This window comes from Bombyx mori, chromosome 14, assembly GCF_030269925.1.
Source record: "Bombyx mori chromosome 14, ASM3026992v2".
NCBI lineage: Eukaryota > Metazoa > Arthropoda > Insecta > Lepidoptera > Bombycidae > Bombyx > Bombyx mori.
This window is the reverse complement of record NC_085120.1, coordinates 9,588,144-9,608,640: the sequence shown is the minus strand read 5'-3', so window position 1 is coordinate 9,608,640 and position 20,497 is coordinate 9,588,144. Positions and strand designations below refer to the sequence as shown.

Sequence of the window (20,497 nt, the reverse complement as noted above, 5' to 3'; positions counted from 1 at the left end):
GAGCCATTAACTACCAATAAACTCATCTAGGTTCGGCGTGTTCATTAAGTATATTTATTTAATTATTTAACTTCCAATCGCTGACCGACCACGACGCTTCAGACTGTGTAGGTATGAGGCCTTACAGCTACAACGTGTGATGCAATTTTCGTACGTACACACACGCATAGTGACGTAGCATACAATAATGGCTAGCTGTCAACACTGGCAGCCATAATAGTTAGAGAAATATATCTATGTAATTTGAACTTTAAAAAAAACACGCTTAAATGACAATGAGAAATGACTTTTTTTTCTGTTGGTATTAGCCAAGATTTTAGAGCGAAGTTATAAAATTATTGTCTCTTCATAAGATCCTTGAAGCCTAGACATATTTTAAAGTTAATCGAACGTCTTGAAATCAGAGAAAATGACGTTCAAAGATTCCGTTACAAAAAAAACAAACAGACCAATCTAATAAAAGCGTGCTAAAAACAGAAATTTATTCGAGTACGTATTACTATGTTTAATCTAATTACATTTTAGAATGTTTTTTTTCAAGTCCACTACTCCCCTCTGTCAAATGGAAACATGTTTATCTTTCATAGATACTATACATAAGCAGATATGATTTTCTTTATTTATTTTAGTTTGTGTTATAGACTAATACTAAAGGAAAATATTTTGCTAATATTTAAATTGGAAAATTAACAATTTTTAAAGGAAAATCAATCAAATTAAATTTTCAAAATATAATCTATATGTTTGCTATAGTAATCTATACAATGTGTAAATCGATACTTATAACTTGGCCTAAAGGTCTAGATACCAGGCCATAAACTCCAAAAAAAAGAAACTTATAACACCTTCCGTCTATTTCGTTATTATTTGATTGAATTGCTTCCGAGTTTCGTTTTTTTCGGCCAACCGCAATTCGTGGATGTGTCAATAGGTCATTGCACCGGCCCTGTTAGATTTTTATTACACGGCGGGCGCTCTCTATGATTAACTTGGACGAGTCGTGTGTTCAACGCCTTAAATCAATATTTTCGTAATTAAGCCGCAAATCGTTCACACCGTTACAGTACCTCCGTCGACCTTGACACAGGAAAGAATCGACCCTGTCACTAACACGTAACATTGCTTTGTGATGTTAGCGACCTGTGATTTGGTAACCGCGTCTTACCTGTAGTTTTACGTTCAAGGATAATTTGGTGACAGCTGTCTTTAAGAACGGAACGCATATAGCCCGAGAGCGTAGGAGATATTAAAATATAAGGAGGAGACCTACTTTTTTAAGCCTGAAAGGATATTTCAGCAACGTCCGAACGGGTCATGGGAGCTCATGGGCTCAACCTGAGAGAATTTGCTAACACAAGCCCTAGCAAAGAGACCTACAATTAACATACACTTAACATAGGTCGGCTCAAGTTTGATGTATAAGACTCCTTTGTTAATATGAACCAGTAAAAGCATTGTAAAAACGGATAAAATATTTATTATTTATCGTTTTTTTGCACAAAAAGTACCACACGTACCTACAACGTAACGTATATCTACATATTACATACATATATATCGCACCTTTAGAAGTGAAGAGGCTTAACTAAAAAATGTAAGGATTTTTTTTCATTGCTTAGATGGGTGGCCGAGCTCACAGCCCATCTGGCGTTAAGTTACTGGAGCCCATAGACATCTACAACGTAAATGCGCCATCCACCTTGAGATGTAAGTTCTAAGGTCTCAGTATAGTTATAGTATAGAGTTTTATACTTCGAACGACTTATAAACATGTCACGGTTTATAAAATTAAAGTCACTTTTAGTCTAGAAAAAGACAAAGTACTCTTTCCGTATCTTTCAAATAAATAAAAAATTTCTAATGAAATACGTGCTCAAAAAATGTTCACGATTGACTTCCACGGTTAAGGAATAACATCGTGTAATAAAAATCAAACCCGCAAAATTATAATTTGCGTATTCACTGGTGGTAGGACCACTTGGGAGTCCGCACGGGTAGGTACCACCACCCCGCCTATTTCCGCCGTGAAGCAGTATTGCGTTTCGGTTCGAAGAGTGGGGTAGCCGTTATAACTATACTGAGACCTTAGAACTTATATCTCGAGGTGGGTGGCGCATTTACGTTGTAGATGTCTATGGGCTCCAGTAGCCACTTAACATCAGGTGGGCTGTGAGCTCGTCCATCCATCTAAGCAATAAAAAAAATATAAAAAAAAATCGCATACCTTAATGTATTATTATCGAAAAACTAAAAAATAACAATTCTTGCATTAAATTTTTGGAGTTTACAAAAAATAAGAATTGTGGATTAAGCCACATCAATTCTAAACATATATCATCAAAGTTACAATGATGAACATCCGTGTTTATAAATTGATGTTATCTCGTGCCGGATGACAGATCTAACGGTCTATTTGTTGAAAAACATTGTTATTAGCGTCGACTTAAATATTTCACAATTTCTAATCTTTCACCTGGAGCAAAACTTTATTTTGAGAATCCCGAATTCGTTTGACTTGTGTTGAATGATTAATAAAGAAAATTAAGTTACATGTTACATACAATAAGAATTTATTAGATACGATTGGAATCCGTTTTGCGATAATATGGCACTGTTGTTTATCGCATTAGTTTATATTGACGCGTAATATTATTATTAAGTTGACGCGTAATATTTTATAGGAATATAAAAATTTGAAATCCTTTTTATTATTATGTGGGTACAGACGAGACAACGCCCTTGATGGTGGTAATTTTTTACAGGGTATTTTAAAGCTCGGTGTTGATGTAACCCGAAAGTGGGTTTTTATGGTGGTAGGACCTTTTGTGAGTTATGGTGGTAGGACCTTTTGTGAGTTATGGTGGTAGGACCTTTTGTGAGTCCGCGCGGGTAGGTACCCTGCCTATTTCTGCCGTGAAGCAGTAATGCGCTTCGGTTTGAAGGGTGGGCCAGCCGTTGTAACTATACTGAGATCTTAGAACTTATATCTCAAGGTGGGTGGCGCATTTACGTTGTAGATGTCCATGGGCTCCAGTAACCACTTTACACCAGGTGGGCTGTGAGCTCGTCCATCCATCTAAGCAATAAAAAAAAAAAAAAAATTATACTTATCACTGACCTCACAGTAAGACGCATCTCACATATTTTATAAAATGCAGTTTTACCTACAGACGTAAACCTATAGCTAATTTGGCTGCTCCCTTCTTTTCAGGGGATCAACTGACCCCTTAGGCCTTGAGAGAAGACAACGTAGACAATTTACCGTCAGACATTAATTCAATCATGCATTTAAATATCGCAATGTCCCGCCTGTCCGAACCGGAATGTTTACTGTATGACAAAATTAAGCCAGACGATCCAATACCAAGTGGTCCCATAAACGTAGGCCAACTTTATGGTAATTGTGGCGGAGCAGCTGGTATTTTTATAGCCTTTCTAGGCAGACGAGCATACGGCCCACCTTATAGTAAAAGGCTATCGACGCTCTTGGACTTCAATAATGCCAAGTCACCAAGCCAAATCGCTGCATACTCACACAGTTCACGGCGCAACAAATTTTTTTCATCCACATGACAAACGCCCTGGCGTACAAATATTTATTTTTATTTTTTATTTATTACACTTCATGTAAAATTTACATTGGCGGACTTAATGCCTAAGGCATTCTCTACCAGTCAACCAAAGGTAGTGCAGAGTAAATAGTGGTAGGTGCAATGAAATTTATATTAATGGTATAATAAATGGTAATAAAATATATGGTATGCATAAACTAAAAAAAAAAAAAACGTCTAGTATGACTAATATTCTTATCATTAAGCAAGTCATACATTTTGGCGTACAGACCGTATTTTCAAAGATAGGTAATCTATCACTTATCAATAGCCGTAAAATCGAAAGGCCCCTTTTTCCCTTAGGGCGCAGTCTTTGGAGGTCATACCGGACACTGCCAAACTAAGGCAAGGTTGGAACGCCATTGTAAATAGAAACACTAATGAATTGGCATATTATTTGCTAATGTTGATGAACGAGCAAGCAATCTTATCTTGATCGTCGCTGGTACCAATAGTAATTAAACTAAACGAGTGCCAGCTACAATTATCAACGCATCTATTTTACGTACACCGTTTATGTTACGTAAAATGCATATGCCTAATTTGAATTGAATTGGTGGTAGGACCGCTTGTGAGTCCGCGCGGGTAGGTACCACCGCCCCGCCTATTTCTGCAGTGAAGCAATGATGCGTTTCGGTTTGAAGGGTGGGGCAGCCGTTGTAACTATACTGAGATCTTAGAACTTATATCTCAAGGTAGGTGGCGCATTTACATTGTAGATGCCCATGGGCTCCTGTAACCACTTAACATCAGGTGAGCTGTGAGCTCGTCCACCCATCTAAGCTATAAATAAAAATAAAAAAAATTACACATGAAACGTAATCAAAATAAACTTATTGTTAAAATGCTTATTAGAAATGTTTGTAACATTCAATTTGAGGACACTGTTTGCAATCCTTGGAATATCTCTTTTTTTTCCCTTCCTAAGCTGACGGTCTTGAGAGACCATTTCAGCGTAAACTTAACTAGTAGTTGAGCTCACGGGGCTCAAACCTGACGTTAATGCTAACATTAACTCTAGCAAGAACAGTGCTTCGTAGAATCTACCACCGGATCGGAAACGCGACCCACTGAGAAAATCCGGCGAGAAACTGAGTGGGCTGTGTCTGTGGGTTGATTTACTAGCAAGCAACGGGTTGGACGAGAACGACGAACGGTCCTTGGGGTACCTAAAAGCACCGTTAGTGGATCGGGAGGATCCGAAATGACGTGTTTTGTCACGTCAACTGTTTATCATTCGGTCCGCAGGATCGAAAATGTAGGTATCGATGAGAGTGTTCTCACGTCGTGCCGCTTTCTCGAAATGGTATCTCAATTCCTGATCCTGCGAATACCAACCACACTTTATTTAGTAATACGAACACGAATGCCTTGATGGCTTCGAATGGCATTACAAATTATAACAACGTAACTATTTTGGATTGTGAAAGATTTTTGTTCAAATTCATTTCCTAAGTGATGTTCGTTTTTGTGAGCTAATTAGTCAGAGTGTGTTGAAACTAACCTACAGCTTCAGTGGCGTAGCGAGGGGGAGCATGGGGGCATCATACCCCGGGCGCTACTCAAAAAGGGGCGCCAAATAATCCGCAATACAAAGAATTGCGGTATATTTTCTATTTTATTATAATTGATTTTTGGAAAATGTGTTTCAAATTTAATGCCAGTGTAATACATAAATGTTAATTCGTAAATAAAAAGGAAAAGGGAAGGGGGGCTAAAAGGTATCCGCCCAATGGCGGATCCAGGGGGAGGGTCATGGGGGTCATGACCACCCCCTGAGCTGGGTCCAGGACTTAGGTGAACCACTAATTGAATATAATGATTTTATTTATATATTTTGTCACCGTACAGATTTTATGTAACTACATACATTCAATATTTAATTAATTTAATATAATATAATAACTTTGTATAATGGCAAACGTTTGGGAACGAACGCATCTAAATTTGACTATGTGACCCCCTCCTGGCGCCAAAGCTGGATCCGCCCTTGTATCCGCCACTGTACAGCTTAGGTACTACAGTGGGTTCATCCATCTTGACGTCTGACACAAGAAATGTTCATTGTTTACTGCAAGATATTTTTCATTGTTTACTGCGAGATATTTTTCATTGTTTACTGCGAAATATTTTTCATTGTCGAGCCAACGGTATCCCGGTCGTCTGACTGGACGCTTTTCGTTCGAAAATAACAAATGCAGCTAAACTATCCTCGCCAGAGCCGCCACTGCAGTTAGAGCGATCGAGAACCTGCCCCCACCCCGATTATACTTTAACAAGAGTTTCTCATTCTCCCTATTTTTCCGATGACTAAGACTCTACGAACTGTCCACGATAAATTGAAACAGAAAGATACCGTTGAATGAACCCAAAGACATTAAAACCAATTATAACAAAATCAACAGTTTTTACTTTGGCAGTTTGGTCAAAAATCTCACATCTAGAAGACGGTACGGTACTAACGACACACTCCAATGAAACCTTATTACCGTAACTTCTATGAAATCGTAACTATGAAATTTAGGTTGCCCGTTGCTTTATCGCGATGATTTCTATTTGAGGTCGTTGTATTTGAGGTTACTCGAGTTTGTTCAACTCACCGATTCTTATTGGCTTAAAGGGGTTGTCTCCGCGGGAGGTCGCCACGAAAAAACATTATTGTTTCTCACATTACATTCATTTCAATTAGACATTACTTTTACTATTATTGAGTCAAGTGTCTAGTCCGTACAAAGAGTATTTTCCTATCATGTCAATGGTTTAAATTATTACCAAGATGCCTATCTGCGTTCAAAATTAGATTTAGGTACGTTTTTTTAGCTTTAAACAGGCAACCATTTCAGTTTTAAGTAGGCAAATTAGTTGGAGATTGTAATAGCTGTAGGTATCACTGAGTGGATGAGGACTTGTCTTGAAACCGAAACAACAATACTTTGGAAGTTTTCGTAGCCAAAAAGATAAGACTCCTGATGTACTCGTACAGATATAAGTGGCTATGCCGGTGTCAAAATTAGGCAGGCAGGTACCAATTTCTTTAATTATTTTTTTTTGTTTAGTTTTTATTGCCCGAGCAGGCAGACGAGCCTACCTGAAGGTAAGTGGTTACCGTCGCTCATTTACGGCAACAATGCCAAGGGCAGAGCGAGACCGCTGCCTACCGCTTAATACTCTCCACAAGCCTCGTTTGAAGAAGGACATGTCATAGCACCAGGGGAGCTCATTCCAAAGCCGGATGATACGTGTCAAAAATGATCTCTGGAAACGCATTGTGGATGAACGCAGCGACTCCAGATAGTATGGATGAACTCTACTTCGGTGGCGGGCGGTGCGATGGTAAAAACGAGATGATGGTGTCATCTCAAACAATTCCTCAGAATGAAATACGTACATAACTCATGTTCACGAGTGACTTCGACGATAAACGCGTAATTTAAATAATTACTATTCGCAATCTATGTGCTGTTTTCGTCTACTGTTTTTTTCTATACCTACCTATAAAACATAATAAAATCGTAGCTTTAAGGCATTAGGTGTAGAACATTTTCTAATGAACAACTTTAGTCATAAAAGTTGAAATAAGTGATTAGCAAAAAATATAAGGTAAGTCCGTAATTCAGACTTTAAGCCAACCATACAGGAACGGAGTCATCGAGATATTATGTACTAAGTACGTACGTATAATATAATCTCGATGAACGGAATGAACTTTTGGCATTGAAAAACGCAATGGCGACAGTGACTTCTAAAACGTTTGCTATCAGCTTAAAAAGATCACAGAAAAACAAACTGAATATTATAATTATTTTCAAACCACGAATACGAGGAAACTGGTGCGAATTCGCAATATTTCCACGCAATAACTCGTGACTTCTATTCCACAATCATAGAGTCTACTTTACGATAAATTAAAATATGTTGATAACAAAACTAGTTTTTGCAATCGATCGACCTATTTGTGTGACGCACGAATTCTTTATTTGCGTATAATTGAACAGCTGTACGAAATAACATAATACGTCTGGGCACTGTCGGCATTTATTTTAACCTATAAAAGCATATCTAGATACCTAATCTATACCATACAAATTATTACGTGCCTCTATATAAATTCATCAAAAATACAGTGGGGAAATTAAAATAAACCGAATAAAAATACTTAAGACTTGGCCTAAAGGTCTAGATACCAGGCCATACACTCCATAAAAAAAATACAAATTATTATAGACAAAATGGCGTCCGACGAATGTAAATAAAAAAATACAACTATGTACTTCAGAGTTTAAAAAGTAACCTAAATAATATTGCCCATGTGATTATATTAATATCTATTTGCAATCACATGAAGTTGAATAATGAAACAGTGAATATTTTAGGTATGATGTTTTAAAAGTAAAACGCCATCTTTAGTTGTATAGGTATTCAATTTTTAAATAAACAAATAAAATCTTTGGAATAGGTACCGTAAAATGGGGCGATTAGGGACAAATTCCAACTTTATGAGCAATTTTAAGGTAGTTGTTGATGTATATAATGCTATATCAGGATCAAAATGATTGAGTCTTGGGGGCATCTTTGTTGTCTAATTTAAAATTATGCAACTAGCATTCCAGTTTAAGCAAAAAATGCAAAAATATGTGTAATCCCTATTTACCCGAAAATTGCGGTTAATTGGGACGAAATGAGAAATTTGCTAGGGTTGGCACTACTTTTATTTTTATATATAGTTTTAATTAATTTATTTATTTAGTTGCACCAACAAAGTGATCATCAATAAAAAAAATTGAAAAACTGACAAAAGTACATGGCAGACATCACCTCAATTATAGGTGCAATCGACAGTGCAGTAACAACAATATATATATATATATATTTATACTAGCGATGTGAACTGATTACAATTTCTGGCTCCGGTTTATTACCGGTTTTTTTTAGGTATTTTTAGGTTTTTTCCATAAAGGCCAAATAATCACTAAATAATACAAATTTACGTACAAACGAAGAGTTTTCTTCATACAATTAATTGGGTGAGCATATTTTATATAGGCTTTTAATGATCATATATATTATCCAATAATAAAAAGCTTTTTATTTTTTATTTAATACTATTGTATTAAATCAAAATTTTGATGCAAGAGGCATAGTTGGTCCACTGCGTCATTCAGAAGCCTGCTCCTTCTGGATGTTAGCACGTGCCAACAATTTCGGTGTGGTTTACTGTGGCGGCTTCAGTCTCAATATACATTCGCACTATATTCACTGCGGCCGCCGTGGCGTTCGGAATATCCCGTTTTCGCGAATGCAAAAAATCCAGAATACCAGGTTTTTTAAAATTGTTTGTGGTTTTTTCTGGCTGTTCCGATGATAAAGCGAGAGTTGAAAATTCAAGAAGATTCCCCAGTTCACGACGCACCATCTCTTTTGCAGACAACACGTGCTCAATTTGGCGAAAGCCATTTCTGAGTGTTGGGTGCAGATATGTGGATATTTGGGTCACGGTCCTCATTTCGTACGCTAAAAGTCTACCAACCATATTGTGGTTATTGCATTAAATGTAATGCACGGTAATTTGATCCTGAAACGTGGTTTTTTTTATATTTGTAGCTTGTATATTTGATCTGGTAGCAATGGTGTGAACTGTGAATGTAAAGCATAAAAAACCGGTATTCTTAAATAAAACCGGTATTTATCGGTAAGTATAAAAACCGGTTTTTCTCCGGTTTTCTTCGAACCGGTTTACATCCCTAATTTATACATATATAGTGGGCTTTCTTAGAAACGGTTTATATTTCTCCGTTCTTGGTAAGTACTTAGGGGCTGATATTTCTATCTGGGTTAAGAGATTAGGTGTGTCGGTTATTCCATGGATTAATCAGATGAATACCCCCACTCTGAACAAATATTAAATATTTTACTATGTATTACTTAGACATTTTTGTCCACCTTGAGATTTGATTGATCTTGTTACATATCTCTGCAAAATCGACTTACTTATATTAAATTGCTTATCTATTTCAAATAAAGACTTATTCTCAATTTCGCTTCGATAAACCAGATTTTTACCAACAAATTTAAAAAATATTGTTATAACCACACAGACAACCCTACAAACCTGTACCTATTTATACTTAGGTCGTTTCCATTTCACGTATTCTCATCCCAATTGACCCCTTTTTCGTTGTTATTTGTACCTAACACGTCCCCAATATCCCCAAAAACAACAGATTTTTACATGTATTTTTATTTAATCAAATACATTAAAACCAATAACAACTGAGACTTACCTTTAATATATATGTTGGTTCAAACACTAAATAACGTTTATAAATCATAGTCGTCTTCTATTATTATCAAATAAATAAAAGAGAGCAAAGTTTCTAGCACTAAAATAATTACCACCACAGGAAGTTAATTTCAAACGCGATTTTTTATAAGTTAGCAGCTATTATCATGCATATTCAGAGTTGTTTTGTGAACTTTCAACATTCTACTATTAAACTACAAAAAAATGGAAGATTTTGCAACTAATATAAAACTTATATTGAGCGTCGAAAGATTTTTCCGGTTTTTTCCCGATTCGCCTTTCAATCCCTAATCGCCCCATTTTACCGGTACCTATTGCGCGTCCCACGCTTGCCTCGGAAACCGTGCGTTCAATGTCGTAATACTCGGAACAAAACCAAACACGTGCGACTTTCCAGTCCGATCACGTTTTCACAAACACAAAACAAATCAAGACATTATCACTATGTTTTTCGTACATTGTTAATTGAAAAACAATTGGCTCAAAGCATACATTAGAATTCGCGTCACATTTAATTCGGTAATTAAAAAGACACGTTGTACGGACAAACTATTATAAATTTTGAGTAATTAACTAAAATATCAAAAGAAAACGCGAATATTATTGTCATTTTCAAGTATTGATGAGTGCTATTTCTAAATAGGCAAAATAGCAATTCTGTATTATTAATATTTTTTAGGCCCCAATGGCAAGGCTAATGATACTAGAGTACTGAAATTTACGCTCCTTATTTACATTCACACAATAATAATAGACTTATTCGAAATTATTATTTTTACTATACATTGTTGAGTACACGTCCCTACAGATGACGCGATAAATCAGTACCTATCAAATGAGTGTCTTTTTAATGATTCTATTCTTTGACGTTATTCTATATTGTTATTTTTATTTTATTTATTGCTTAGATAGGTGAACGAGCTCACAGCCCACCTGGTGTTAAGTGATTACTGGAACCCATAGACATCTACAACGTAAACGCGCCACCCACCTTGAGATATAAGTTCTAAGGTCTCAATATAGTTACAACGGCTGCCCCACCCTTCAAACCGAAAAGCATTACTGCTTCATGGCAGAAATAGGCGGGGTAATGGTATCTACCTACCCGTGCGGACCCACAAGAGGTCCAACCACCAGTAATTACGCAAATTATAATTTTGCGGGTCTGATTTTTATTACACGATGTTATTCCTTCACCGTGGAATTCAATAGAAAACATTTGTCATGAACATATATTTCATTAGAAAATTGGTACCAGCCTGCGGGATTCGGACACCGTTGCAGCGTTGTATCGCTAGATACAATTGCGCTGGACGTCTTATCCTCTAGGGCACGACGACTTCGAAGAAATTCTTGAAACACGACAAAAATAATATAAAATTGTGTGTTTCTTACTTGAATGATTAAGTTTAATGAAAATCTGTTGCACGTGTAAAGGTTTTGCCGATCGATTACTTTGGATGTTAGCTTTATCATGATACCAAACTTTAAATGGGAACGGCGTAACCTATTAACCTATTTTATTACGTTGTCTTAGCTTCTTAAGGCCATTGCGTCCTTGGCAATAGACGTGACGCTTACACAACGCGGTTTGTTTTCCTAACACTCCTAACTCACGTCGTAATCCGTAATGTTCGAGAACATTCCACGTTAAGCTGTAGGTACATATCGTATTGGAATTTTACTTCTACATTTACACTTACTGTCACAACTTTATTGTTCTCGACCATGACCGATTTTTGTTAGTAAAACTAAGACGAACAAACATCAGACGCCATAGCTGGTGTTAAATTATTACCGCATCCTATTCTTCTTCTTCTTCATCGTTCCCTCACTGCTGAGGATCACGACTACATGTGACTTTCGTCCACAGTGTTCGATCATGGGTAGCATGGACCACATGGTACAGATTACCACAAAGCCACAAACCGCTACCTTAACCAGATCTGACCACCTATAATGGCATCTATATCAATATCTTTTATATTTCAAACTAGAAATCATATTACAAGTTTGACGAGAAAATATTGTTATAATTAAAACTATGTAGTTCAATGGTTTAATCTAGCCTTTTTATAGTCATCACATTGGTTACAAATACTTTAGTTTTCGCCATCAAGGACGACTGTAAAATCGAAAAACGTTTATCTTTATATATAAAAATGAATTGCTGTTCGTTAGTCTCGCTAAAACTCGAGAACGGCTGGACCGATTTGGCTAATTTTGCTCTTGAATTATTTGTGGAAGTCCAGAGATGGTAGATAATTAAGAGAATGCTCGGAATTAAATAAAAATAACAATTTTGTTTTCCCTTTGATGCCCCCCGTCGCGTCGGACGGATTCATTTGTTTGTTTTAAGTTTATTTTATACAAAAGTTTAGGTCTTTTATTTATCGATTGAGGCACTACGAAGTCTGCCGGGTCAGCTAGTTGACAATAAAAAACGCGGAATTAAACAGTAAAAGTAGTTTAAATCATGTCTCCGACTTGCGTAGACCATCGAGAGATACTAAGTTGTATTGTTTTCAATTACGTGCTTAAAGTGGATGGTTCTTTGAAAAATGGGTGTCAATTGCCTTGAGACAGCGCCTCAACCTCGTAAGCCAAAGATAATGATATATCCAATTCAATTATAGATACGTTTTACTATACTTTGGGACTTGTTGACCCCACGAACTGCGACCTAGTTTCGGGTCATCCACAGCAAAGTTGTTTTTGCGACCAATAACTGAAAAGTACTTTTCCTTCATTTGTCACATAGTAGAGCATCTTAGTATATTACGTCGTAATTGAGTACCAAAAATACGAGACTGGTGATCGTTATCGATAATTCAAGTAAACTTGTAAAATTGGAAAAGGTCAGTTTCTTTTATTAGATAGTTTCTCTTAATAGAATAAGGGTTTTCCAGTATTACGCTTAATGTTCATTATTAAGTCCTTACAAGTACCAACCCGATCCTGTGGACCGAATGGTAAACAGTCGACGTCGCCCAAAACACATTACTGATCTCATTACGAAACTCATTAGGGATCCTCCTGATCCATTAACGGTGCTTTTAGGTACCTCAAGCATCGGTCACCGTCCTCGCCAAACCCGTTGCTTGCGATGAAGGGCTCGGCGAGTAAATTAACCCACAGACACAACCCACTGAGTTTGTCGCCGGATCTTCTCAGTGGGTGGCGTTTCCGATCCGTTGGTAGATTCTGCGAAGCACTGCTCTTGCTAGGGTCAGTGTTAGGCAACACCTCCACTTTGAGCCCCGAGAGCTCACCTACACGCTAGGGTAACGCTGATATAGCCTCTCAAGGCTATCAGCATAGGTAGGAAAAAAAATACAAGTAACTATGGCACTGGTACTTTTGCCATTGGCACGATCAAGGCGTGACCAGGATGTCGTTTCAGAAGCAAGCAAAAACAATATCCGATTATTTATCTTATTATTATCTTAATAGAGTCGAAACTTTAACTGCAAAACAAACGTGTCACGATAAATATGTAGGTACTTACATGATTTTTGATCATTGAAATAGGTACGTGATTTTCGTCAGCGATTTTAATCATTATTTTATTTTTCAATTTTCAATTTAAGCTGTTCATACATCTTTATTCACGCCCATCATGAAAATCCCATTCCTAATTTCTACTTCCTGCATTCCTGCATTGATTCTTTGAAAAAATAAATTATATTTTCGTCTTGCTTGTCGAACAAGGAAACATTGAGTTTACTACGAACCTACAAAATCAGAAGCTACGATTTGTAATCTAGTATGAAGTCTAGTTGTAGTCTAGTATGAGAAAATACCAGCTTATTTCAGACAGAAACGTTTTACTGAACAGTAAAATATTAAAATTCCCCTATTGTTGAGTCTGGCACGTCGTAAAAACTTCATCAAAGCTCTAACATAAATAAATCTCTAACAGACTCGCCAATATTTTTTTAGTAACTGTGTCATCTTTTTTTGGCATGGCGACATTGAAAGCAAAAGCTAACCTAGAATATGTTTTTTAAACAGAGTAATTTTTGCAAAGATTGTTTTGTACAAACGAACGAGAACTTACTACACACACGCATACTACGACACATCGTACATACTACCTAAACGCATATCAATTGAGACGTATCTGTGACCAAGGAGTACTTTTTGGGCGCACGCCACCAGAGGCCAAACAAGGCAAGTGTCGACGACCTCGCTGTCGACAACGACTGCCATGAGCTCAAAGCTGTAGAGGCTGTAGTACATTATCTATATATTAATACGTGAAGCAAAAACTTTGTATCCCTTTTTACGAAAATTGCGCGGACGGAGGAGTACGAAATTTTCCACACTTATAGAGAATATCGAGAAGAAGTGCACAATGCTAATATTTTATTTAAATAATGCATAAAAGATATATTAAATCAATAAAGAAAACATTACACACACTACATACCATGCATTTGACGCACACACGCATGCATACTATTCATTGTCAAACTTTTGTTCTTGACGTCTGTGGTCAAATTGAGAATAGATTAAATATTGTTTGTCTTTATTAATATTTTTTATAGAGTAGCCTTGGCGAAATTTGTGATTGTAGAAGTATAAAATACAATCATAATAGTGTACAAACTTACAATTCCAATTAATTATAGTCGAATTTCGACTACTGCGGGACCTCTAGTTCGACTTAAAACTGCAAACCGTTGCGTTTATGTTTCTCAAATCAGACTTCGCAAGTCCGAGAATGACTTTTGACAGACCGACGTGTTTTAACATCTCACAAAGCCGTAAGGCCCCATATACCGAATGATCCGTCTGTAGTAGTATGTCATAATAAATCGTTAACGATCTTTACATACACTATCGATCCGTCGTTTCGATCGGTCTGAAACGACGGATCGTACAGACGGATCGTTCCCTATATGGGGCCCTATAAGTAGTATTTCGGGATCGCAACACACCTGCTCATTACATCAAAGTACACAACATTCTTATACTAGTCACTCTCGCACTGTCTTTTCATTTTACCACATTTGTCTTGGGTCGCTCTTTACATACGATTAGTTCGCAGAAAAGAGCCGAAAGAAGGAGTTTGGTCGAGATGGAGACTGAACCTTTAATTGCCTTGGTGCTTTTATCCACTTTTTAAAACGTTTTTTTTTTTTTAATATGAATATAATTTCGAAAAACAGTTCTCAAAAACCTTTGTCTTTTCTAGCAAAAAAACACGAGACACTTCATGCAATAGATTGAACTAGGTATTCAAATTTCTAAGCTTAGTGAATCCGTAAAGGGCGTCGGTGACGCAAGCACGGGATTAGACTGTAATGCTATACCTATTACGCAAATACTTATTATTCAAAGTCCGCTTCAGAGCGTCCTCGGCTAATATTTACTAAGGGATTTGTGTTGCTAAATGAACCAAGGTTGGATCTACAATGAAACTGTTATTTTCTATGATACCTACACATAAGCAGCGGCCGATGATTAAAGAAGAGACAATGAGACTAATTCGAATGATGCTAACTAAACTAAATGCGTAATTAAGTACTTAGTAATAGAATTAGGTACGGTATGGCTGTCGACAGACTGGACTATTATCAAACAATATTAGGGATGAATCGATACGCATATCAGAACGCATATCAGAACACAAACTAAGAATCACCTAATATTAAAGAGAAAAGGTTAGACATGATAATTATGGAAGTGGACAAAGGCTAAGTCGTTTCAATGAGATTTGTTGCGTTAGAAAATATCTCTCGGCTAACGCCAGGGCTTAATGATGAAACCCCAAACAAACACAATCAGACAGACAGATACCGTACAAATCGCAGACAAATAATCAAGTCTGCGACTAACGAAAACCTACGGAACAATATTTTGTGCAAACAAAAATACAACACACTAATACAACCTCGCCGCGGTGATGTGTTAAAAGAACTTTTAATTAAACGAAGTCAATTTCGAGGTTATCATATTTTTGATTCTACCTTAGCGCTATACTGCATTAAAAATATGATAAATCTACTTCCGTTTTCCGGTTTAATTTGAATATTCAATTTCGTATCATAAATCGTAATAATCGACTAGCTTAATAAATGTTATTTTAGCGTTGAAACTAAAGACGCTACGTTGAATTATATTAACTAAGCACCGGTTCCGATTTCGTACAGTTTTTTTTTTCTCTGATAGCCTTGAGAGGCTATTTCAGCTTCATCCTAACGTGTAGTTGAGCTCACGGGGCTCAAACCAGTGTTGCTAATACTGACCCTAGCAAGAGCAGTGTTTCGCAGAATCTACCACCGGATCGGAAACGTGACCCACTGAGAAGATCCGGCGAGAAACTCAGTGGGCTGTGTATATGGGTTAAGTCGTACAGTTAAAATAAAGTATCGTATCGAACACTACGTCAGTAAGGAAATATAAAACTGCGCATCGCTCTCTTAATTCCGCGCTGATAGATATCGCCCCGTTTTACGGTGAAGCTACTGTAGAGGATACGATTTAATATCCGTTATTCCATTTTTGATTTCATTTTCCAGTTGTTAACCTACTATTCTAGACTATTCCAATACCGCGCGGACCAGTAGACGAGCTCACAGACTCAACCTGAGAGAATTGCTAACACTAACCCTAGCATGAAGCAGTGCTTCGATGAATCAAAGATCTTAGTTTGAAAAGTCAATGCGAAGATAAAATATATGTATAGAATATGTCAAAACTTCATTTTTGAGACACGTCTTGGAAGTCATCCACATCATTAACGACTGATCTATTTTATTATAAATAGATCACAAGACGATCTGTGCAGATCCCGATCTTTGTCATAGAGTTACACTAACAAAAAATCTATATCTATTTTTGATAGTGCCATATTTTTAAAAGTAATGTAGTTAGACAGATTTCCAACTTTTTGTCATGCAAATAGTGAGTCTGTCTTCTTCGCTACATAAAAAAGGATGTTTGTTTCTATGTTTATTTGTCCTCTCTTCACGTTGAATCAACGGATTGACATTTCTTTTAAACTGATATTTTTAGGTCAGGAGATTGAAACTACATTCTACCCCCAGAAAGCATCACATTTTCACGGGAATCTATTATCTTCAGAAAAATTATGAAATAAAATAAAAAATTGGTCCTTATTCTTAGCCACACGGGCGAAGTAACAGCTAATATATGACACACAACACTTTCTGGATGAACAAAATGGTTCCGACTTCGACTTTCAGAGGTTTGGTGTTGACATCGTTATGACATTAATTGAACGCCTACCTACAAGAGTTATTACCGCTACATCGTAGGGAATATCAAGGACGTTACTGGCGGCAGGAAGTCGCCATTTTGTCCTTTTATTAGGTCGTTTCAAATAATAATGGAAAATTTCTGCGCATATAAAACATATGAGGCCAGGAAACACTACATTTTGGAATTACTATTTTGTTTTGTTGAATTGTTCAAGTTATAAGCAGATGCACAGAAAATGGTCTATGTCTGATTTACGAAGGTTACATCGTGTGCTAAAAATCAAACCAGCAAAATTTTTAATTAACGTAACTACTTGTTCTATGACGTTCTGGAAACCTGTTTTTTTTTTTGGCGCCAAGCTGATAAGCTTTCCGATTTGAAGAGCGGGATAAAAGTTGTATTATACATTACATTACGCTATATACCTACATTTCCATTTACAAGATTTTTTTCAAGTGTATCTAGCTCCTCTTGTTCGCGTTTGATAAGGTTAAATGTTTATTTGACATTCATTGTAACTACGACTTAATATTTATAACGATGATGTGGTCACAAACATTGATATGAATTAATATTTTTAATTAGAAACGGAGACAGAAGAATTCGCAATTAACCTTGCAGAGGTTGATCATTAATGCCTTGTTTTGTTTCCTTTGCGAATAAGCAGAAGTCGTCGTGGCCTAAAGGATAAGACGTCCGATGCATTCGTATTTATGCACCGGTGTTCGAATCCCGCGGGCGGGTACCAATTTTTCTAATGAAATATGTATGAACTTAGCAAATGTTCACGATTGACTTCCACGATGAAGGAATAACATAGTGTGGTAAAAATGAAACCCGCTGAATTATAATTTGCGTAATTACTGGTGGTAGGACCTCTTTGTGAGTCCGCACGGATAGTTATCACCACCCTGCCTATTTCTGCCGTGAAGCAGTAATGCGTTTCGGTTTGAAGGATGAGGCAGCCGTTGTGACTATACTGATATCTTAGAACTGATATCTCGAGGTAGGTGGCGGCATTTACGTTGTAGATGTCTATGGGCTCCGGTAGCCACCAAGACCAGGTGGGCCGTGAGCGCGTACACCCATCTAAGCAATAAATAAAGAAAAAAATATATAAAAAAAACTTATGGAAAATCTGCAAAGGCAGCTGTCGCTGCTAAACGAGCCCTCGCCACATCGTTGTGAACAGCAATCCCCACCTTGCGACATGATGTCGAAGTGATCTGATCTCGGGAGATGTAATTCAATAAGTCTTTTTCACATCGTATACATTCCGTACGAATTTAATGAATTTTATTTGAAATCAAACTATGAAGAATAAAACTATGTCCGTATCATGACAATAAAATATATTCGATCTAATGGAGCTATGCATGTATTAAATTATTAAATGTAATTTGTTTCTTATTAAGCTAGATAGACAGACACACTCGGAGACCACTTAAAGTATCTCATAAACATCATAACAAGAATACCGCAACTCACCTTGAGACATCGAAGCCTCAATTGTGGTGGCCCAACTCTTGAAACCGGAACTTAATTAGGTCCCTATCTAAAGTATAATCAATAACAGATAAAAACGGTAAGATATTTTGTTTTGAGCCGATAAAAGCAACTTAAGGATATAGGTCGATTGAACACTCACGTGTCGGTTCACAAACAAACTATCGAGCCGAGATAAAGACTATCTAAATATTGTATGTGTCTACAGAATTTGTATATATACTATAGGTATACATATAGACTTTTATATCTATATCTTACTTTTCTTTGACTTGGGCTTAAGATTGGCTTTGAGGAAAACCAAGCGACAATAATTATTATTGGACCAAGAACTTTACAAGATCATAAAAACAAATTGGGTGCAATTCGCCAACTTTCACATACTTGTAAAGTATGGAAAACGGAAGAATAATAATTATGGTATCCAAAATGCAATAGATTATTAATTGACATGTCATTAATTCATGATTTATGTTGTAATTAAAATGTCCAATACGGGTTCACCTTTCATGTGCCAAGGTCAGACGCGATCGATAAATGTGCTAGAAAAACTTTATTGTAATAAAAACCTTCATTAACTAACTACAGAGGTTTTGGTAAACTTTTTCTATTGATAGTAGATGTTCCGATGAGCTCCCAGGCCAGCTATTGTTAAATAGTTATCGGGAAACCTTGATATGATATTCATGTCTCTTAACCTCGACGCCTAACTCTTTCATGACAGAAAGAGGCATGATACGGACCGTCTACTCGTGAGGCCAGAAGGGCTGGATCCAGCGCATCGTTAAACCAGCGCGGACCTGCAGCAAATTTAAACTCCGAACCCTTACATTCTGAATAGAATAGTTTATGCTTGCAATAGCCCCGAAATATAGCGAACTCGTTGAACTAAAAATTATGGTGGAATCCCGTTATAGAAATACATAATTAAGAAGAATATAATATGAATACTGGTAACGTATCCCACAAAATTACAATATCGTTAGCGCTAAGTAGATATATGCAATAGTTATTGGGTGCAGGGTTTTTGGTTTTGGTATTTTTTGGGTACACGGGTGCTGCTTTCAGGTAGGTATATGACGAATCCTGAACTGAGAGGGAAGCTGAGTATCCATGGTTCACTGCTAATGGGAAATAACGCATAAACTTTACAAGTTTGATGTTTACAAAACCCGCCATTCCGTAATAGTGGATCTTTGTGAACACGTTTTAATTCGGACATATCTACTTGTAAAAATTGGTACCTGCCGTAGTAGGTACTGAACCAGTCGCATTGGCCGATACGAGTACGCCTGATATTTTCCTCCAGATTATCTTTTTTAGTATTAGGCTAAGCACATACCGAAATTCTAGGACATACTTCAATACAGACATATTTTGATATATTTTTTTATTGCTTAGCTGGGCGGACGAGCTCACAGCCCACCTGGTGTTAAGTGGTTACTGAAGCCCATAGACATTTACAACATAAATGCGCCACCCACCTTGAGATATAAGTTGTAAAGTCTCAGTATAGTTACAACGGCTACCCCACCCTTCAAACCGAAACGCCGATTACTGCTTCACGGCAGAAATGGGCAGGGTGGTGGTACCTACCCGTGCGGACTCACAAGAGAACCTACCACCAGTAATTACGCAAATTGTAACTTTGCGGGTTTGATTGTTATTACACGATGTTATTCCTTCACCGTGGAAGTCAATCGTGAACATTGCTCAAGTACGTATTTCATTAGAAAAATTGGTACCCGCCTGCGGGATTCGAACATCGTTGCATCGCTAGATACGAATGCACAGGACGTCTTATCCTTTAGGCCACTCTTCACATCTTTCACTCGATTCGAATTACAAT

General features: G+C 37.0%; 1 protein-coding gene across 1 annotated transcript in view; it reads right to left on the bottom strand.

Moving 5' to 3' along the window:
* The window catches only part of LOC101743111 (malignant T-cell-amplified sequence 1 homolog), a 33,765-nt gene that overhangs the window by 8,246 nt on the left and 5,022 nt on the right, over nucleotides 1-20,497 (bottom strand). The window lies entirely within an intron of this gene.